This window comes from Moschus berezovskii, chromosome Y (assembly GCF_049115385.1).
Source record: "Moschus berezovskii isolate FMDL1 chromosome Y, NW_MosBer_1.0, whole genome shotgun sequence".
Classification (NCBI taxonomy): domain Eukaryota; kingdom Metazoa; phylum Chordata; class Mammalia; order Artiodactyla; family Moschidae; genus Moschus; species Moschus berezovskii.
The window spans coordinates 5156905-5180249 of NC_142489.1; the positions used below are offsets into that span (position 1 = coordinate 5156905).

Below are 23345 nucleotides of genomic sequence, written 5' to 3' on the forward strand. Positions count from 1 at the left end.
ATGCACACGAGTTTGAGCAAGCTCTGGAAGTTGGTGATGGACAGGGAAACCTGGTGTGCTGCAGTCCATGGGGTCACAAAGAGTCTGACATGACTGAGCGACTGAACTGCACTGAAATCCTCTCTCTCTCTGTCTCAAAATGAACTCAAAATATTGGGACATCCTGGTGGTCCAGTGGCTAAGACTCTGCACTCCCAAGGCAGGGCGTCCAGGTTTGACTCCTGGTTGGGGAACTGGATCCCACTTGCTGCAACTAAGAGTTCATGTGTTACAATAAAAATCTCACATACTGCAACTAAGGCCTGGGGCAGCCAAAAAGCAAAATTTTTTTGCAAAGAAATGACTCAAAGTATTTAAGCTGGGTTGATCTCATGTAATGTCTTCCCTGGTGACTCAGAGGTTAAAGTGTCTGCCTGCAATGCGGGAGACCTGGGTTCATTCCCTGGGTCCGGAAGATCCCCTGGAGAAGGAAATGGCAACACACTCCAGTATTCTTGCCTGGAGAATCCCATGGATGGAGGAGCCTGGTGGGCTACAGTCCACGGGGTTGCAAAGAGTCAGATGTGACTGAGCGACTTCAGTTTCACACTCTAATGTCTTCCCAGGTCATACTAGTGGTAAAGAATCTGCCTGCCAACGCAGGAGACGTAAGGATGCATGTTCGATCTCTGGGTCTGGAAGATCCGCAGGAGAAGGGAATGGCATCCCACTCCAGTAACCTTGCCTGGAGAATCCCATGGGCAGAGGAGCCTTGCAGACTACAGTCCATGGCATCGCAAAGAGTTGGGCAGGACTGAAGTGACTTAATATGCATGCATGACCCCATTTAAAGGTAATTATTTTCTAGGGCAAACATACGGACACCTTCTAAGATGGCTCACCTTGCCAGATCTCTCTGCTACTACCATTTTATTTTCAAAGACTGGATTCTTTTTAGAGCCATTTCAGGTTCGCAGCAAATTTGAGAAAAAGGTACAGAGGCTTTGCAAACATCCACTATGCCCTACAGATGCAAAGCGTCCCTCATTAACAACAACCCCCATCAGACGGTACATTGTTTATAACTGATGAACCTCCATAGACATGTCATCATCATCCAGGCTCCATGGTCTACACCAGTGTTCTGTCTTGGTGTCGTCCATTCTATGGGTTTGGACAAAAGCATGGTGACCTGGACCCATCATTATACTGTTCTGCAGAGTAGTTTCACCGCCCCCCAGAATAACTGCTTCATCCATCATCCCATGCCCCAAGATGATGAATGGTTAGTGGGGAAGAGAGGGGCGTGGGATGAAGGGATGAAGCCGTTATTTTTTGGGGCGGTGAACATTCATCATCTTACTGTCTCTACAGCTTTGCTTTTTCCAGAATGTCATGTAATCGGATTCATGATTCTTGTTATTAAGTCACTCAGTCGTGTCCAAATCTTTGCGACCCCAAGGACTGCAGCACCCCAGGCTTCCCTGTCCCTCACCATCTCTTAGAGTTTGCTCAAACTCATGTCCATTGAGTCGGTGATGCCGTTCAACCATCTCATCCTCTGTCGTCCCCTTTTCCTCCTGCCTTCAGTCTTTCCCAGCAGCAGGGTCTTTTCCAATGAGTCAGTTCTTTGCATCACGTGGCCAAAGTATTGGCGTTTCAGCTTCAGCATCAATCAGTCCTTCCAATGAACATTCAGGACTGATTTCCTTTAGGATGGACTGATTTCCTTTAGGTTGGACTGATTTGGATCTCCTTGCAGTCCAGGGGACTCTCAAGAGTCTTCTCCAATACCCTTTTTTGATAGCATCAATTCATATATTCCCTAGCTTTTTCAGGACCTTTCCCCATAACCATTACTTTTTCTACATGAAAAAAAAGATGTGGCAAACTTTACTTTACTAAGTAGTCTGATAATTTATATATCCTCACCTGATTCAAAATTACTTAATGTCTCATCACCTGGATGTCTGGAATTTGAGATAGCAGGGAATTTACATAACGGAGCTAAATAAATATTCATCCTTCATTATCAAGCATTAGAGTTTAATGAAATTGAGTTACAGTTTGAGAGAGAGAGAGAAGGCCACTGAGTGTGAAAAATGTGTCCCAACTTTTGCAATGAATACATGAATGAGGTAAAGAAGAATTTTAAAAAATCATGCTTAAGTAACTGTAGGTAATGTTATTTGGTGATTTTATTTAGTCTTGTTTATGATACTCTGATATTTCAAGTAGGGCTCTCTATGATACCTACTTAAGTAATAGTAGGTAATTTCATTTGGTGAATGTATTTAGAGAGCCCTACTAGTTTGGTTTATGATACTTCTCGGAGAAGGCAATGGCAAGCCACTCCAGTACTATTGCCTAGAAAATCCCATGGATGAAGGAGCCTGGTAGGCTGCAGTCCGTGGGGTCGCTAAGGGTCGGACACGACTGAGCGACTTCACTTTCACTTTTCACTTTCACACATTGGAGAAGGAAATGGCAACCCACTCCAGTGTTCTTGCCTGGAGAATCCCAGGGACGGGGGAGCCTGGTGGGCTTCCGTCTAAGGGGTCACACAGAGTCGGACACGACTGAAGTGACTTAGCAGCAGCAGCAGCAGCATGATACTTCTATATGACACTGCAATGGTGGTTCTTTATTGCATAGGAGCTTGTTGGAACTCAGAAAATGTTCCCACAGAGTTTAAACCCCATTTTGTCTGGTTTTATGAGAGACGTCCACATGGGGCTTTGCCAGTTAGTCCCTTTAAATTATATGGAAGATGTCCAGATGTTCAAGAGTATTTTTCTGTAGAGAGATAATCAGTTTTTTTTTTGTTTTTTGGTCTCAAAGAGATCCTTTGTAATCCACCCTAAATATGAATATTTAGTTGTCTTATCAGATAGCTCAGTCGGTAAAGAATCTGCCTGCAGTGCAGGAGACATGGGTTCCATCCCTGGGTCGGGAAGATTCCCTGGAGGAGGAAATGCAAAACCACTCCAGTAACCTTGCCTGAAGAAAATCCCATGGACAGAGGAGCCTGGTGGGCTACAGTCTATGGGGGTCGTCAAGAGTCGGGTCCGACTGAGCGACCCACGCTGGCACTTTTTCACAAATTACAAATTTTCCTTTATGGAAGGTCCTGTCCTGTAGCAAGGAATATTGAATCAGCTTGATTTTAAAGCTGTTTTCATCAGTGAAACATGCAAACACAATAGGACTCTTGAAAACACACATGCACCCAATGTTTATAGCAGCGCTGTTCACAATAGCCAAAGACACGGAGGGAACCTAAATGTCCATTGACAGAGCAATGGATAAAGAAGACGTAGTTCCATATATATATATACACAATGGAATAGCACTCAGCTATAAAAATGAAGGAAACGATGCCATTGACAGCAACATGGATGGACCTAGAGATGATCATACCCAGTGAAGTAAGCCATACAGAGACAAATATTACGAGATATCACTCACATGTGGAATGTCAAAAAATGATGCAAATGATCTTGTTTACAAAACAAGCCGAGTCACAGAGGTATAAACTAAACGCATGGTTAGCAAAGGGGCAGGGGGGTTGAGGGATAAATTAGAACGCTGGACTTAAAATACATACGCTACCTGATAAGACAGCAGACTCTGTATGATTTCCATACCATCAGACTGTGGAATTTCTGCACCTTGTTTTACGTCCCTGGATCTGTTCCAACGTCTCCTAGTTTATAGTCTATGGGGATTTGAATAGAATTTGAATCTTTCTGTTGTGTGAAAATGGTGTAAATCTTAATTATGTTGGATTGGTTCACTGTGCTTTTCAGGTCTATTATATCCTTTTACCTTTTAGAGTATGCATCCTATTAATTTTTGAGAGTTTGGTGTTGAAAAGTCTTAATTTACCTACTTAAAAAATGATTGTAACATACAGTGGAATTACATGGAATCTTCTCCTGTGTTTTCCAAGTCTCCTGTAAAGGTTATCATAGTTTCACAATTTAACAAAAAAAATTAAAAAGGCCTTTAATAGGGTGACATAGCCAAAAAGAAGACAAATCTGACAGGAAATGATCACATTGATCTATTTTTATTTAAAAAATAGACACACTGCTGCTGCTACTGCTGCTAAGTCACTTCAGTCGTGTCCGAGTCTGTGTGACCCCATAGACGGAAGCCCACCAGGCTCCCCCTTCCCTGGGATTCTCCAGGCAAGAACACTGGAGTTGGTTGCCATTTCCTTCTCCAATGTGTGAAAGTGAAAAGTGAAAGTAAAGTCGCTCAGTCGTGTCCGACCCTTAGCGACCCCACGGACTGCAGCCTACCAGGCTCCTCCATCCATGGGATTTTCTAGGCAAGCTACTAGATATAAAATTAATAGGCAACATGGACTTAATATGCAGCACATTGAACTACATATCTTGCAATAACCTACAACAGAAGAGAATAAAAAAAGAAATACATCTTTATGTAATTGAATCACTTTACTGGACACCTCAAATTAACTCAACAGTGCAAATCAACTATATTTCAGTAAAAGAAAGAAATGAAAAGCATAACAGGATGTTGATGCAAGGCCCTCATATTTTTCAGGAAATCTATAGTCTGGCTCATTGAGTCAAAATCAGTCATCTGATGAGTCTTCTCCAAGAGCATGTCAGGATTAGAATGTCCCCCTGTGAAACGCGGTTCTAGTTCACTCTACGTTTATGCTGTAAAGAAGGCACAGGGCAGTTCACCCCACTGCACAGCTCCGTGTGGCGTGGAATATCTCCCGGGCCTTCAGTCTGTCCCTGAATCTTATACCCTTCCCTGTGACATGCCGCTCCACATGTGCACACACACACACACACCCCGTCATCACAGCCAAATCCGTGTGACACAGACAGAGTCAGAAGGGCCTGAGAAGCCCGCCTTCCACTCTGCTACCCACTGCCGGCTTTGCAGCATCGGCCGGAGATGATAAACGGAGATCCAGACACTGCTGCTTGGCCTTCAAAGGCTTCAGTGTTGATGCAGAAGTCTACGGCAGAGTGAAGCAAGTCAGAAAGAGAAAAGCAAACCGTGTCTAGCACATACATACGTGTATGAATCTAGAGAAATGGCACTGATGGACCCATTTGCAGGGCAGGAATAGAGACACAGGTAGAGAATAGAGACTTGTGGACACCGGGGAGGGGATGGGAAGGTGGGATGAATTGAGAGTGTAGCCCTGACGTATACACACCACCATGTGTAAAACAGCTAGCCAGTGGGAAGCTGCCGGAGAGCACAGGGAGCTCAGATCGGTGCTCTCTGATGAACCAGAGGGGTGGGTGGGTGGGTGGGGTGGGTAGAAGGGAGGCTTAAGAGGGAGGGGGTATATGTGTGCCTATAGCTAATTCACTTTGTTGTATAGCAGTATACACGTGTAACTGAGAATACTGGAAAGCATTTATATTCCAGTTCAGAACAAGTAAAACAAAGAAAAATAGCAGGCAGTTCTGCTGCTGCTGCTGCTGCTAAGTCGCTTCAGTCGTGTCCGACTCTGTGCGACCCCATAGATGGCCGCTCACCAGGTTCCCCCATCCCTGGGATTCTCCAGGCAAGAACACCGCAGTGGGTTGCCATTTCCTTCTCCAATGCATGAAAAAGAAATTGAAAGTGAAGTTGCTCAGTCGTGTCCAACTTGTAGTGACCCCATGGACTACAGCGTACCAGGCTCTTCCGTCCATGGGATTTTCCAGGCAAGAGTACTGGGGTGGGGTGCCATTGCCTTGTCTGCAGTTATACTACTATCACATACAAATATATAAACACTTTTACAGTATTATTTTTATTATCGTGAACGCAAAGCTTTGATAGTAGGCAGCAGAGACAAGAAGATAGCAATGACCAAACATATAAGAGGAGTAGCTTGCTTAGATGACGAGTTCATTACGAGCTCCATCTTCACATGATTTCAGAATTTTAGGTTCGCCTTACCTACAGTGTGGGGCGTCCCCAGAGGCTCAGAGGGTGAAGAATCTGCCTGCAAGGCAGGAGACCGAGGTTTGATTTCTGGGTCGGGAAGATCCCCTGGAGAAGGGAATGACAACCCACTCCAGTATTCTTGCCTGGAGGATCCCACGGACAGAGGAACCTGGCGCGATACAGTCCATGGGGTTGCAAAGAGTCAGACACGACTGACCGACTAACACTTGCCTACGGTGTGAATGGATAAAAGTAAGTGCTCAACAAAAAAAGGTGGATAACAAGATGCATATTTTAGCAGAGAAGACAGTGAAAAACACTGGGGTTCACTCAACCCCTGATTCATCGTTTTCCTTACACGCAATTGTTGCAATTAACAGACGCTTCAAAGACAAAGCTGTATTTGAGCTAGTCCGTCAAGATTTAGAAAGATGATACGTGATTACTAGGTAATAGCTAGCTTGGTACATAGATCGATAGATGGATACATGGACGCGTAATAGATTTTCAGGCAGATAAATAGCCTGATGGATGTACAGATGGATGTATGTATGGATAGATGGAATGGATGGATTGACCAACGGATGGATAGACGTATAGATGGATGGATGTACAGATAGGTAGTTGGAGAGACAGAAAGATAATAATAATAATCAGCTAGCCAGATACATAGATGAGATAGGTAATAGATAAACAGATTGATGACATAGGCAACCTATGCTGCTGCTAAATCACTTCAGTTGTGTCCGACTCTGTGTGACCCCATAGACGGAAGTACACCAGGCTCCCCCGTCCCTGGGATTCTCCAGGCAAGAACACTGGAGTGGGTTGCCATTTCCTTCTCCAATGTGTGAAAGTGAAAAGTGAAAGTGAAGTCACTCAGTCGTGTCCGACCCTTAGCGACCCCACGGACTGCAGCCTACCAGGCTCCTCCATCTATGGGATTTTCTAGGCAAGAGGACTGGAGTGGCTTGCCATTGCCTTCTCCGAGGCAACCTATAAGCGGATAAAATAGAGGACGCTTCGTTTGCAATGTTATCAGTAATTGTGTTTGTCCGTGGACCTATTCATAGAAAAGTAGGAAAGAAAATTCAAACTAATATTTTCTCGGGTAAATTTTCTCACCGTTCCTTGACACCTCGGATTTCGTTCTGTGAATCTCAAAGGGCTATAGAAGAGTTACTGAAGAATATGAATAAAATCAAATGAGGCAAGATCTACTTTGCATTCTTTTCACATTTTTTTCTCAATATATATTTTGTTCCTTTATATAAAACATAGTTTATATATTTTTATACAGGTTGTATAACTTGCACAGATATATATATATACAATTTGTATAGAAAGCATAATTCATATATTCTCATAAAATTTTTTATAATTTCTATGTGTGCTTTCCCCCTCCAGGGGATCTTCCCACACCAGGGGATCGAACCCAGGTCTCCCACACTGCAGGCATATTCTTTACCATCTGAGCCACCAGGAAATTTATGCTTAAACAGATTTGGACTTTCCTGGTAGCTCAGTGGTAAAGAATGTGCCTGCAATGTGGGAGACTTGGGTTTGATCCCTGGGTCAGGAACATCCTCTGGAGGAGGAAATGGCAACCCACTCCAGTATTCTTGTTTGGAGACTCCCATGGACAGAGGAGCCTGGTGGGCTACAGTCCATGGTGTCTGCAAAGAGTCTGACATGACTGAGTGACTAAACAGCAACACACAATTTGTATATGTATACAACGCATACATTTGTACAACTTATATGTATATATACAAATTATATACATTTGTGTTCTGTACTAAGTCACTTCAGTCATATATACGTGTATGTTGTAAAACTGCATAAAAACATATATATATAATTTACATGAACATAAAAAGTATATACTATATATAGTACTTATACAAGTTGCATAGATACATAAATTAAACCTATTTAATGTAAACTATAAATTGGGTATCAAGCACATATCCAGTTATTCATTATTAACAGTTCAAAATATTTTTAATAGGTATTAATCTATAACACCCTTGAGCAGCAAGAATTGCTGCTATCCCCCAAATGTCTCTTTGCTGATGCTGGGAAAGATTCAGAGCAGGAGGAGAAGGGGACGGCAGAGGATGAGATGGTTGGATAGCACCACGGACTCAATGGACGTGAGTTTGAGTAAACTCTGGGACATGGTGATGGACAGGGAGGCCTGGTGTGCTGCAGTCCACAGGGATCAAAAGAGTCAGACACGACTGAGCGCCTGAACTGAACTGATAAGCAAACAAGGGCTTGAGTCAAAGGATATGACTTGAACTTCATCGAAAAAGCCTGCATTTAAACCTATTTGAGATAGGATATATCCTCTGAATTAAATTCTACAGAATTGATACAGTCTGTATAATATATACAGTCTGTATATGTATATTATACTGTTTCTTCTCAGCTCTGTGGCAAGGAGGTGGTGGATGTTGAAACCCAAGAGGCAAACGTAATGCCTGTGTGAGAGAAAATTTTAACAAAACCTGAAGAGCTAAAGATAGCTTGGTGAGTAAGTAATCCAGTAAGTGGGTTCAAGGAAGAAAGTAATAAAGAGGCATGTTGCAATAAAGCATAGCGCTGTACACACATAATTAGGAGGAAAAGACCGTGCCGGTCATTTGTTAAAATAGATGTCACGCCCCAGCGTTCAGTCTGATGCTATAACATTTTAACAATTAACCCACCAGCGAGCGTAAGAAATTGCCGAGCTATTTTCACTTGTATTTGTAAAACGTGCCCATAGAGGGCTTCCCTGGGGGCTCGGTGGTAAAGAATCTGCCTGCCAATGCAGGAGACTCGGGTTCGATCCCTGGTCCGGGAAGATCCCACGTGTCACGAACCAGCTAAGCCTGGGTGTCACAACTACTGAACCTGTGGTCTAGAACCGGGGAGCCTCAACAACTCAAACCCACACACCCTAGAGCCCACGCTATGTAACCAGAGAAGCCTCTCTGATCAGAAGTCCACACACTACAAGGAGAAAAAAAAAAAAAAAAAAGCCCATGGGCAGCATTGAAGACTCAGCACAGTCAAAAATTTAAAAAAAAAAAAAAATTTTTTTTAAAGACGTGTCCATGGAAGAATGACTTCTTCTGAGCTTTCAATCATTCCTATACATTCTTATGATCTTGCGTGTGTGCTAAGTCGCTTCAGTCGGGTTCGACTCTGTGCGACCCCGTGGACTGCAGCCCCACCAGGCTCCTCTGTCCACGGGCTTCTCCAGGCAAGGACACTGGAGTGGGTTGCCATGCCCTCCTCCGGGGGATCTTCCCAACTCAGGGACTGAATTGTATCTTTTATCGTCTCCTGCATTGGCAGCTGGGTTGCTTACCACTAGCACCATCTGGGAATCCCTTTTATGTTCCTATTTATTTAGTAATGTACTTACTGTGTGTCTGTGGAAAAAAAAACCCACAACACCTGAAAGTGTTACTCAGTCTTGTCTCTTTGTGACCATACGGAACTTAGTCCACCAGGCTCCTCTGTCCACGGGTTTCTCCAGTCAATAATACTTGGGTGGGTTGCCATTTCCTCCTCCAGGGGATCTTCCCAACACACTGAACCTATATCTCCTGCATTGCATGCAAATTCTTTATATAGGGAAGCCCCTGTATCTATAGTACCACTGAAATAAAAATGCATACCCCACCAATGATCTAAAATTACATTGGATACCTTCACACTGATGACAGTCCGATTAAAGCCAACTTCTTCCTCCTTGGGATAAGCTCTAGTTGTCTAACTTTCCCAGAAATACTTCCTAGGAATAAGCTGTCTCTTCTTCTAAATCAGTGCAGGAATTCTTCATTGAGTTTTTTAAAAAATGTATTCCTCACTGCTGTGTTTAACACGGATAACCAACAAGGACCTGCTGGACAGCACAGGGAACTCTGCTCAATCCTCTGTAATAACCTGATGGTTCCCAGGGGGAAGGATGGGGGAAGGGATAGTCAGGGAGTCTGGGATGGACATGGACACACTGCTGTATTTAACATGGAGAACCAGCAAGGACCTGCTGTCCAGCACAGGGAACTCTGCTCAATACTCTGTGATGACCTTATGGTCACCTGGGGAAGGATGGGGGAAGGGATGGTCAGGGAGTCTGGGATGGACATGGACACACTGCTGTATTTAACATGGAGAACCAGCAAGGACCTGCTGGACAGCACAGGGAACTCTGCTCAATGTCATGTTGGACATGACATTGGATGGGAGGGGAGTCTGGGGGAGAATGGATCCATGTCTATGTATGAGTCCCTTTGCTGTCCACCTGAAACTGTCACAACAGTGTTTATTGGCTATGCCTCCAACAGAAACCAAAAAGCTTTTTTTTTAAAGAAAGTATTCATTCATTTCTTTTCGCTTGTTAGGCAAAAAAAGGATTCTATATCATTATAAAGATGAAAGGTTCAATTCTCAAAGCCAATGCAGAAAATAAACCTGAGTTAATCATTCTAAATTAGAGGACTCTTTTTCTTTTCTTTTCAAGATGAAGTCAAAAAAATTGTGTCAACAGAAAAAGAGAGACATGTCACTATGGCAGCCTCTGGCTAAAGTTTTAACAACTGAACATTATAATATCTTTAATCTGGGTAAGACAGTAAAAAGGGAATAATCTAAATATCAAAGGATTCGGACTGACAATAATGAGTTTGAATATTTCTATACTAATCAGCAGACACCAGAAGGCATAATTGGTGCTTACACTGTTGAGTGTTATCAACACTATATATTTTGACAGCAATTAAGAGCCTGCCCTACGCTGTGTGATGAGAAAGTTAGATATTACGCAGATTCACACATACAGTTATCTGTGTGTCTTTGGTTCTTATCTAAAACCACTACTTTAACGCTTGTCCTTCTTCCCTGGAAAACTGATAGCCTTGGAACTGGCAATTTCCTTGTTGATTTGCTGTTATGCATGGTATATTGTTTTTTAAATTGATTTTTAAAAGCGGGATAATTGCTTTACAATATTTTGTTGGCTTCTGCCACACACCAACGTGAATCAGCCATAGGTATGTGTATGTCCCCTCCCGCTTGAACGTCCCTCACACCCCGGCCCACCCCTGAAAGCTGTCACAGAGGAGTGGGTTTGAATTCCCTGCATCATAAAGCTCTGGAAGATCCTGTGGAGAAGGAACAGCAACCCACTCCAGGATTCTTGCCTGGAGAATCCCATAGACAGAGGAGCCTGGCAGGCGGCGGTCTATGGGTCGCAAAGGGTTGGACACGACTGAGCGACTAACACGCACACACACAGACACACTCGCCTACGGGGAACAATCCTGATAAAAACCAGTATTTGACTTCTGACTCCAAAAAGCAACCAGCGTTATTTACAGATCCTGGGTAATAACAGCATCACTAACGCTTCATAATGCGTTCAGTGTGATCCATTTGACTTTGATGGGAAATTAATACAGGCTTTTAAACACAGACTAAGCTATGATGGTCTCATCTATTTTTTTTTTCTGTTTCCATTTAATGATCATTTTTAAAATGCGGTAACCATCGTTAGAAATATGTGCAGTCCACAGCGTAAGGTAATGTTGGATTTTCAATTAAGATAATGCCATCACACTTTATCAAAAGTGTGATAAAGCCAGAACACAGAACTGTAAGGTGTTTGTTCTATGAAAAATATGTGAGTAAATTAAAGGGATGTGAACCAGACTGCAGGAGGTTACTAAGTCTTTCATATACCAGATAATACAACTTTTGAAATCAAACATTTTCCTTAACATATTTACCTGTTGGCGTGTTTTCTGCCTTCTCACTCTAGCATTCAACCTCCAGGAATGAAGGAAACTCATCCATTAACTTCTCTGATCCCCGTTTGTTCCCAAGACAGTAGGTGGCTTACTTGAGGCTGCATGAGCAATTTTAACCTGAATGACTCGTTAAAATTGTGATCCAATTTACAAAATAGAAATTCAGTCAGGAGTTAACCACCTAGTAAAGGAGGGAGATTATTGTTAAGGCCTGGTACAGGATGCAGGGTTATATATTCAAAAGAAAATAGCCCTAATCTGGGGCTTCCCTGGGGAGTCCAGCGGTTAAGACTTTGCCTTCCAAAGCAGGAGTGCAGGTTCCATCCCTGAAGCCAAGATCCCACGTGCCTCACTGCCAAAAAAAAAAAAAAAAATCAAAACGTAAAATAAAAGCAATATTGTAACAAATTCAGCAAAGACTTTTAAAATGGTCCACATCAAAAAAAAAAAAAAAAAATCTTTGTAAGACTTTCCTGGTGGCACAGTGGATAAAGAATTCACCTTTCCATCGAGTATATGTACCGTGTCTTATTTATCCATTCATCCCTTGACATCCATGTCTTGGGAACTGTAGACAACGCTGTTATGAACACGAGTCCAAACACCTCTTCAACAGAATCACTTTATTTCCTTCCCATAAATACCCAGGAGTGGGATTGCCAGAATGTTTGGTAGCTCTAGTTTTAATCCTTTTCAGAAGCTTGCGTACTGTTCTCCAGAGTGCCCGAACCGGTCTCCATTTCCAGCAACAGGGTTGCGAGGGTTTCCTTTCCTCCACATCCGCGTCCACACCCGTCCTCACGCGTCTTTTTGGTGCCGGCCGTTCTGACAGGTGCGAGGTGATACCTCCTGGTGTTTTTGATGTGCCTTTGTCACTGCTTTTCTCTAAGTCAGTCCCGCAGTTGTCTTTTGCTTGTTCCATCCACTCGTAATACCTTCTGCTACTCACAAAGTGAATTTCTAAACAAAAAAACATCGCTGACTGCTTTTTTTTTTTTTTTTTCTCTGAAAGTTCACTTCAGTTCAGTTGCTCAGTCATGTCCGACTCTTTGAGACCCCATGGACTGCAGCACACCAGGTTTCCCTGTCCATCACCAACTCCCGGAGCTTGGTCAAATTCATATCCATTGAGTTGGTGATGCCATCCAACCATCTCATCCTCTGTCATCCCCTTCTCGTCCTGCCTTCAATCTTTCCCAGCATCAGGGTCTTTTCCAATGCGTCAGCTCTTCGCATGAGGTGGCCACAGTATTGGAGGTTCAGCTTCAGCATCAGTCCTTCCAATGAACACCCAGGATTGATCTCCTTTAGAATGGACTGGTTGGATCTCCTTGCAGTCCAAGGGACTCTCAAGAGTCTTCTCCAACAACACAGTTCAAAAGCTTCAATTCTTCGGCAATCAGCTTTCTTCACAGTCCAACTCTCACATCCATACATGACCACAGGAAAAACCATAGCCTTGACTAGACGGACCTTGGTTGGCAAAGTAATGTCTCTGGTTTCCAATATGCTGTCTAGGTTGGTCATAACTTTCCTTCCAAGGAGTAAGCAACAGAGTGAAAACAGTAAAACCAAAAAGGGCTCCAGCAGTGGAGTGAAAGGGAAGCAGTGATTGACATGAAGACCTTGGCACTGACTCCTTAGCAGCCAATGTCCCACGGCGAAGTGTCCTGACAGTGAAGTCCTGACTCTGCCGTCAGGACTGTTGGTGGCTGGGTTCTCATTTACTTGATATATATTTTTTTCTTTCCTGGCCATGGGGGCATGGGTTGGCTGCACGATGAGTAAGTAACAGGTATATGCAAGCCAGTTAGTGCCCAGACATAGGTGTCCATCAGTTACATAACGGAAGTTGGAGTCAGGTACCCCACCACTTTGCTCTGGGGCTGGGGTCACTCTGAGCCTCAACCTGAACTGGAAACCAGCATTCCACAGAGAAAGGAGGCCTCCCTTTACCCCAGGGGGTGAAGGATGGGAAAAACTGCCCGTTACTGGCATGACTGGCCCCTATCTCTCAAAGTACTTGCAACATCGATGCCTTGGTTGGGTACAGGTTTCTGGGACAACCAGACTAAGGCCTTTTCAAAAGACGATTGCTTGTTTGTACCTCCACTGCAAAAAACTAGCATCTTACTTTCATCTAAGCAAGCTTTGTATGAATAATACACTTGAGAACATAGAGAATTTTATTTTATGGAATATATAAAGTCATATATATATGTATATGACTGTATGAATAATAATACACTACACAATATGTAGAATTTTGTCTTATGGAATATATAAAACTGTATATATATATATATATATATATATGACTTTCCAAAAGACGGTTGCTTGTTTATAACTCCATTGGCAAAAACAAGCATCTTGCTTTCATTTAAGCATGCTTTGAAGGAATAATAATATACACCAGAATATATAGCATTGTATTTTAGAAATATATAAAACTATATATACATGTATGACTCTGTAGGAATAATAATACACCTCAGAATATATAGAATTTCATTTTATGGAATCTATAAAACTGTACATATATATGGCTGCAGAATATATAGAATTTTATGGAATATATAAAACTATATATATATGTATACATACAACTCATTCATATAAGCAGCAAAAATATTGCTTCACATTCTGTACGATTCATCAACATTTTAGCTAGTAATACAGGAAATGCTGGTTTTTGTGTTTGCGAAGACACATTCAATAAAATAGTCATACTTTTAAAACAGAAATACATCAACAAGTACGTACTTGCAATGTCAGCACATAGATAGTAATGAGGAAATAAGTTACCCAATCATGGGAGGACAGCAGTGTATTCTCAGGGCTGCAAACAACTTCTTACAGAATTTTCCCTAAAATATCTTTAGTTTCCTATTGAGAGAACAGAGTGCTGGAGGAAAAAAAAAACCCACACCTGTGGTCTGGCTGTCTGTATTTGTTAAGTTCTGGTATATATATATATATATATATTCTATTAATAATGCATGCATATATATGATATTAAATAACCAGAATAGTAACAAGTTCTTTGAAACTGTTATTTGCAAATGACAGGTAAGCCCCTTCACAATGACCCAAGATTTCCCAGAATACAGACCAGAAATACAGAAAGCTGGTTTAAGAGAGAAGGACACAAATCACAGACCAGCGCTTGATGTACAGCAAAACTTTAATAGAAGATTAAACAGAAGAAGATATTTTTGAACGGGGAAGGTCTGTTGTGCATATATCCGCAACTCAGAAAACTAGTTTATCTGCATTTAAAGAAAAACACAATGCAATGATTAGATAACTTTTAAAGTCAGATGTGATTGTTGCACGCCAGGCCTCCCTGTCCCTCACCATCTCCTGGAACTAGCTCAAACTCATGTCCATCGAGTCAGTGATGACATCCAACCATCTCATCCTCTGTCGTCCCCTTCTCCTTCTGCTCTCAATCTTTCCCAGCATCAGGGTCTTCTCCAGTGAGTCGGCTCTTCACATCAGGTGGCCAAAGGATTGGAGTTTCAGCTTCAACTTCAGTCCTTCCAATGAACACCCAGGACTGATCTCCTTTAGAATGGACTGGTTGGATCTCCTTGCAGTCCAAGGGACTCTCAAGAGTCTTCTCCAGCACCACAGTTCAAAAGCATCAGTTCTTCAACACTCAGCTTTCTTTATGGTCCAACTCTCACATCCATACATGACTACTGGAAAAACCATAGCTTTGACTAGACAGAGCTTTGTCAGCAAAGTCATGTCTCTGCTTTTTAATATGCTGTGTTTGTCATAGCTTTTCTTCCAAGGAGCAAACCCCTTTTAATTTCATGGCTGCAGATGTGATAGAGGGATTAATTATGTCATGGAATCATCTTCGGGAAATGTATTTAGCAAAGGACGCTTCCCCAGGACATTCAGCATAAGATGAGCATGTTCAGAAATACATGTTGGAGTTTCCCTGGTGGTCCAGTGGCTAAGACCCGGCGGTATAGCCAAATAAATAAATATTTAAAAAATCAGAGGGAGACGGAAAGAGAGAGAAATATATCATATGTGATTGTCCTTGCACTCACGTACAAGTTCTGTGTCACTCATGCCAGTTTTGCTCCTGGCCCAATTTTGCTATTTTTAAAAAAATTACCCGTGAAGTACTTTGTTTCAAATTTAACTATATAGTTGCACAATCACTTCTTCCCAACCTAGGGGTCGAACCCAGGTCTCCTGCATTGCAGGCAGATTCTCAACCTTCTGAGCCACCAGGGAAGCCCAAGAATACTGGAGTGGGTTGCCATGCCCTCCTCCAAGGGATCTTTCCAACTCAGGGATTGAACCCAGCTCTCCTGCATTGCAGGCAGATTCTTAACCTTCTGAGCCACCAGGGAAGCCCAAGAATACTGGAGTGGGTTGCCATGCCCTCCTCCAGGGGATGTTCCAAACTCAGGGACTGAATTCAGGTCTCTTGCATTGCAGGAGGATTCATTACCAGCTGAGCCCCCAGGGAAGCATTATATAAGTTACTAGTGTGCAATATAGTAACTCACAACTTGTAAAGGTTGTATTCCATTTATAGGCATTATACAATATTGGCTACATTTCCTGTGTACAATATGTCCTTGTAGCTTTTCTTATTGAGAATAGTTCGCCGCTCTTAATGCCTTACCCCTGTATTACCCCTCCCTGCTTCCTTCTCCCCACTGGTCACTACTAGCTTCTTCTGTGCATCTCTGAGTCTGCTTATTTTTGCTACGTATCTTTTAAAATTTTTAGATTCCACATATAAGTGAGATCATTAAGTATTTGTCTGACTTATTTCACTTAGCCCAACGCCCCGCCCCCCCAAGTCTATCTGTGTTGCTTCAAATGGCAAAACGTCATTCTTTTTTATGGCTGAGTAATATTCCTTGTATATGTATCATGTAGCCTTGAAGCAATCACCTGCTGGTGAGCACTCAGGCTTCTTCCATGTCTTGGCTATTGTAAATAGGCCTGCCACGAACACTGGGGTGTATGTATCTTTCTTAATTAGAGGCAAAAGCTGGTTTAATTGTTCTATCAGCAGATACAGGGCCATTTGCTTACTTAGCTAAGATGCTTTGATTAGTTTGCTTTCCAAAAACTTCCCTTTGTAGTGATGCTAAATATGCTTGTCACAATTTGTTTAGCTTTAGAATTTCACTGCTTCTTGACACCGTAAGAAAAGATACAGCACGGAGTGTAGTTCTCAGCAGTTTCCTTTAAGTACGGCATAATGTACATTAATATATCAGCTTAAGATTTGTTATCACTCCACTGATATTATTTAGCATGTTGATGTGTTTAGTTTGATCTGTTTTGATTTGTCTTGTTGATCTGTTTCCTGAGGCAAAACAATTTCAAAGTGAGGATGATGTTTTCATTTCGTAGTCATTAAGAAGCTACTCAGCTTAAAAAATAAATAAGCAGAATAAAATGAATAGAAAAAAAAATTAACCACTTAGGCAGCAAGTTATTATCTAATAATCACTGGGATAAATGAATACATTCACGGGACCCAAGGCCATTGTGGGAGGGGGTTCAGGATGGGGAATGCATGTACACCTGTGGCGGATTCATATCAATGTATGGCAAAACCAATACAATATTGTAAAGTAATTAGCCTCCACTTAAATAAATTTATATTAAAAAATAAAAAATAATAATTGCCTTTAACATAAAAAGAAATAAAAAATAAATCAGTTTGTGTCTTCAAAAAAAATAAAAAGAAAAATTATTTGACATTTAGATTTTTCCCATTTATTCAACCAGGGATTCTCAAAATACAGTGTCTGGGTCAATGAAGTCAACATCACCAGGATGCTTGTTCCAAATGCAAATTCTTGGGCATGGGGCTAGATCCGCTGGCATAGTTAACCTAATTAGGTAGGGGAGGGGTCCCCCACCTCCAGGTCTAAAACGCCTGATGATCTGCAGTGGAGCTGATGTAATAATAACAGAAATAAAGTTCACAGTAAATGCAATGTCCTTGGATCACCGTGAAACCACCATCCATCCCATTCTGTGGAAAAAAACTATCTTCCGGTAACTGGTGACCGGTGCCAAAGAGAATCGGGGAATGCTGGTTTCGACCATTCAACGGGTCCACTGACTTGACATCCATAAATGACTTCAGGAATTCAGGAGTTCAGAAATTCCGAAGTGAGTTCAGAAATTTGCAAGTGAGTTCAAGAAATCCAGAAGTGAGTTCAGCAATTCAGAGATGCCAGCAAGGTTTTAGACAATACCTTGCATCTCTGATGTTATCTGACAAATGTATTTCAAGCGGTAACATGCACGGGCTTGGAGTTTGCCTTTCTCTATTAGATGTGTGTGTGTGCGTGTGTGCTCAGTCACTTTAGTCGTGTCCGATGCTTTGGGACATCCCCTGGACTGTAGCCCACCAGGCACCTCCATCCATGGGGATTCTCCAGGCAAGAAAACTGGAGTGGGTTGCCATGCCCTCTTTCTGGGGATCTTCCTGATCCAGGAATTGAACCTACGTCTCTTCCATCTTCCACACTGGCAGGCCAACTCTTTACCACTAACACTACTTGTATGGTGTCAGGGAGTGTTCTGATTCCAGTCTTTTATACATAGCTGTCCAGTTTTCCCAGCACCACTTTAAATGGGAAGGAAATCCAAGAAAGACTGGATATATGTATATGTATAGCTGATTGACTTTGCCCTACAGTACAAACTGACACAACTTTGTAAAGCTATTTAAGAAAGAAAGAAATCCAACCCCAAGGGGATTATTCGTGTTGTTGTTCAGTGGCCAAGTCGTGTCTGACTCTTTGCGACCCCATGGACTGCAGCACGCCAGGCCTCCCTGTCCATCACCAACTCCCGGAGTTTGCTCAAACTCATGTCCATCGAGTCAGTGATGCCATCCAACCATCTCATCCTCTGTCATCCCCTTCTCCTCCCGCCCTCAATCTTTCCCAGCATCAGGGTCTTTTCCAATGAGTCAGCTCTTTGCATGAGGTGGCCAAAGTATTGCAGTTTCAGCTTTAGCATCAGTCCCTCCAATGAATATTCAGGACTGATCTCCTTTAGGATGGACTGGTTGGATCTCCTTGCAGTCCAAGGGTCTCTCAAGTCTTCTCCAACACCACAGTTGGAAAGCATCAGTTCTTTGGTGCTTCTTTATGTTGCAACTCTCACGTCCGTACATGACCACTGGAAAAATTGTAGTTTCGACTATGACTGTAGCAGGAAGTGACAGCTCCCTTGCCCCTTCCACCACTTGAGAACACAGGGAAGTCAGCCCTCAGCAGTCACCACATCTGATGGTGCCCTTTTCCCCCTGATTTCTTTATGGAAATAATTCCCCAAGAAGCTGGAGTTCAGACACATATTGCAGACCACCCTGCACTGACCCTGATTTCCAAGCATAGTTCTGTACACGCTTCCATCCATGACGTTATTATTTTAAACATGTTCTCTGTTCTCTCTGCATCTGCGTTTGAGACCCAGAACAGTGTGTGCATTATTTGTCCTTTTCCTGTGCTGTGCTCAGGCACTTCAGCCCTGTCCGACTCTTTGCGACCCCGTGGACTTTAGCCCGGCAGGCTCCTCTGTCCATGGGGATTCTCCAGGCAAGAATGCTGGAGTGGGTAGCCATGCCCTCTTCCAGGGATAGAACCCAAGTCTCCCCCACTGCGGGCAGATTCTTTACCAACTGGGGATTTGGAGATTTGAACATGTTTACATCAGAACCAAGGATACACAGAGGGAAAATTACCTAAATCACTACCCATCAAAATGCAATAATTGAGACAAGACATCGTGGCCTAGGGCTGTTTCCATTCCTTTAGAATTGTTAGCACGTACTGCTGCTTGGATGTGCTTAGAATTGTGGACACGCTTTTCTTCGAATGTGACTCCAGGTGCAATGTAAACCTTTTAAACGGGCTATACTCTCATGTTACCTTGATATTCATCTTACACCATTAATTTTGTCTCATATACTATGCTACTCCTATTCCTTACCTGGGCTTCCTAGGTGGCGTTAGGGGTAAAGACCCCACCTGCTAATGTAGGAGATGTAAGAGCCATGGGTTCGATCCCTGGGTGGGGAAGATCCCCTGGAGGAGGAAATGGTAACCTACACCAGTATTCTTGTCTGGAAAATCCCATGGACAGAGGAGCTTGGCTAACTACAGTCCCTGGGGTCTTGCCTACCATGGGATAAACTTTTTTTTTTTTAGAGCTATCTCTTTTTAAAAAAGTCTTTGCTGAATCTGTTACAATGTTGCTTCCATTTTATATATTGTATTTTTTTCTTTGCATCATGAAGCATGTGGATTCTTTGCTCCCTGACCAGGGATCCAACCTGTACCCCTGCATAGGAAGGCAAAGTCTTAACCACTGGGCCACCAGGGGGAGATTCCTGGGATAAACTTCTTAACGAGCAGCCTCCAAATGATGCCGCCTACCCCCCCCATTGGTTTCTGTTTCTTGTCAGAGCTAGCAGTTTCTCCTCCAGCAGTAAATATTCTCCTCACCCATGGAGACCTGAGTTTTCTCAATGCTCATATAATAACACCAACACCTGCTGCTGTTACTGCTGCTAAGTCACTTCAGTCGTGTCCAACTCTGTGTGACCCCATAGACAGCAGCCCACCAGGCTCCCCCGACCCTGGGATTCTCCAGGCAAGAACACTGGAGTGGGTTGCCATCACCTACACGATAGTATAATCTCCTTTCGGTTAGGGAAGTGCTGATGGAGTGTGGTGTCAGATCCCCTGTAGGAGGGCAGGGCAACCCACTGAAGTATTCTTGCCTGGAGAACCGCATGGACTAGAGGAGCCTGGCAGGGCTACAGTACATGGGGTCGCAAAGAGTCGGACATGACTGAGCGATCACAGTATTTCTAGGAACTGAGTCCACGCTGATGGCAAACATGGATGCAGTACTGACACGTGGACACTCGCGGTGTGGCTGTTCCCTGCCAGAATGGTCCTGTTCTGTTCATCTTTTTAAGACCTAGTTGGGACTTCCTTGGTGATACAGTGGTTAAGTATCCACCTGCCAGTGCAGGGGACATGGGTTTGATCACTGATCGGGGAAGACTCCACTTGACAGGGGGCAACTAAGGAGACTTTGCTCCACAGCCAGAGAAGCCACCGCAGTGAGAAGCCCGAGAACTGAAATTAGAGAGTAACCCCCGCTCGCCACAGCTTGACAACGCCCGTGTGCAGCAGGGAAGACCCAGTGCGGCCAGAAATTAACAAATACGTCAATAAATAAAATGTTAGCATAGACCTCATTCACACGGCTCCCAGACAGCTGGAGAATTGTCTGTGGAATGTGTTAAACAGGATTAGCTATAAATCACTTACTCTGCTCCAGTTTTGGAACCTTAGATGTACGCATATGGCACTCTGCTCGTAAAAGCGGTATATTAAGTCCTTTTCTCTGACTGCCAGCTTATATTAAACGGGATATTGCATGTAACCATTATTGGATTAAATGTGCTATGTTGAAATCAATCCTGTTATTGTGGTAAATTTCTGCTACTTCTAACTGATAATGAGTGGTTCAACGTTTCATACCGATGAGACGGTTTAAAATAATTAACAATGGATATTCAGAGCATTATAGAGCTTATTAGCATTATGGAAAGCAAATGCATCGTCTATGCTGATATATTTTACCGGCCTCCCTGATAACTCAGTTGGTAAAGAATCCGCCTGCGATTCAGGAGATGCTGCTTCATTCCTGGGTCTGGAAGATCCGCTGGAGAAGGGATAGGTTAACCCACTCCAATATTCTTGGGCTTCCCTTGTGGCTCAGCTGGTAAAGAATCCACCTGCAATGTGGAAGACCTGGGTTCGATCCCTGGGTTGGGAAGATCCCCAGGAGAATGGAAAGGCTACCCACTCCAGTATTCTGGCCTGGAGAATTCCCTGGACTGCATGCATAGTCCACGGGGTCACAAAGAATCGGACACGACTGAGCAACTTTCACGTCACTTCACTTCATGAAAAAAGCTTTAGAGAAAAATTATAAAGAAATCTTAGAGGATTTTTTTTTCTTGCCTATTCAGAAGGGTTCATGTGTTACTTCAGATAAAGGAAGTACTGAACAAGGATGTAAAACACACTAGCTTTCTAAATGGAGCTTCACGAGGAGCAGAAAGGTGTTTAAGTGGATTTAAACAATGTGTAAACACAGTCAGACACTGTCACGGCCTCTTAACAGGGATGGCTAATGTCTCCTGGATTTGTTACAGAACGCAAACTTTGGAAACCATGTGCTCCCTCCCTTTTCCTATGCCTGCTGCATGCAAGTGATCTTAAATTCACAGCAGCTTAATCACACACATAAAACCCAAAGGGTATATAGATGATCATAACGGGGGCATTTTGAAGGGGGGAGGTCCCTTCAATATAAGACATGATATCCAGTCCCTTCTAAGGCAGTGACACAATGCTGTTACAGTTTATGAAGCTTGCCAAAGCAATAGTTAGAACATCAGAGAACACAGTGTTTGGTAACGTCGCTTTCTTTATGAACAGGCTGTATTGGGCTTCGTCGCTCAGTCGTGTCCGACTCTTTGCGACCCCCTGGACTGTAGCCCGCCAGGCTCCTCTGTCCATGGGCTTCTCCAGGCAAGAATACCGGAGTGGGTTGCCATGACCTCCTCCAGGGAATCTTCCCGACCCAGGGATTGAACCCAAGTCTCCCCGTGTTGCAGGCAGATTCTTTACCATCTTTACCCCACAGGGAAGCCCATGAATAGAACAGCCCAGCCTTTTAGAGAAAGACAAGAAGAGAAGGGTGGCTTATGAGCCAGTAAAAACAGGTGCATTGTTCTAGTCAAGAGCCATCGTTTGATAATAAATTGCCTATTAACGGATATTAACTTGTGCTTTTAGGTTACTCGTGGAGGAGATCATTTCTTTCTTCATCAAGATAGTTCACTCTCAGAGAGAAGATTAATTCACGTACATATTTCATTGCCCCAATGGATTAAAAGTTGAAACATTAGGTGATTTACAGTGTGGTGGTTTCAGCTGTGCAGCAATATGATTCAGCTATACTTTGAGATTTGTTTCCATTACACGTTATTGTAAGATACTGAATATAGCAACCCTTTGCTATGCGATAGGTCCTTGGTGGTTATCTCTTTTATATACAGTAGTGGGCACACGTTAGTCCTAATCTCCCAATTTATCCCACCCATCAAACACACAGACACATACCTATGTAAATATATATGTATATAAAGAACATTCTATATATATATAATTTTTCTAAATATATAGAATATATATTAGATATGTATATTATATATGTATAAATATATCAGTTCAGTTCAGTCGCTCAGTCATGTCCGACTCTCTGTGACCCCATGAATCACAGCACGCCAGGCCTCCCTGTCCATATAAAGAACAAGTTGAGGAACTTTCCTGGTGGTCCAGTGGCTAAGACTCTGTGCTCCCAATGCAGGGGGCCCAGGTTTGATCCCTGGTCAGGGAACTAGACCCCACATACCCCATCTAAGACCTGAGTAGCCAAATAAATAAATAAATATTAAAAAAAATATATTGCAGGTGGATTCTTTACCAGCTGAGCCACCAGGGAAGCCCAAGATTACTGGAGAGGATAGCG

The 23345-nt window shown here is 43.0% G+C and overlaps 1 long non-coding RNA gene across 2 annotated transcripts in view; it reads right to left on the reverse strand.

Annotated features, from left to right (window-relative positions):
* The window catches only part of LOC148773012 (uncharacterized), a 63327-nt gene that overhangs the window by 15209 nt on the left and 24773 nt on the right, over window positions 1–23345 (reverse strand). Inside the window, exons 2-3 of one of the 2 annotated variants that reach the window (XR_016037015.1) lie at window positions 11697–12069; window positions 5790–8174 (exon numbers count right to left, since the gene is read on the reverse strand). This is a non-coding gene — a long non-coding RNA (uncharacterized LOC148773012). Of the gene's footprint in view, window positions 1–5789; window positions 8175–11696; window positions 12070–23345 lie in introns of those variants that run through there. The other variant, XR_016037014.1, reaches the window with a different exon arrangement.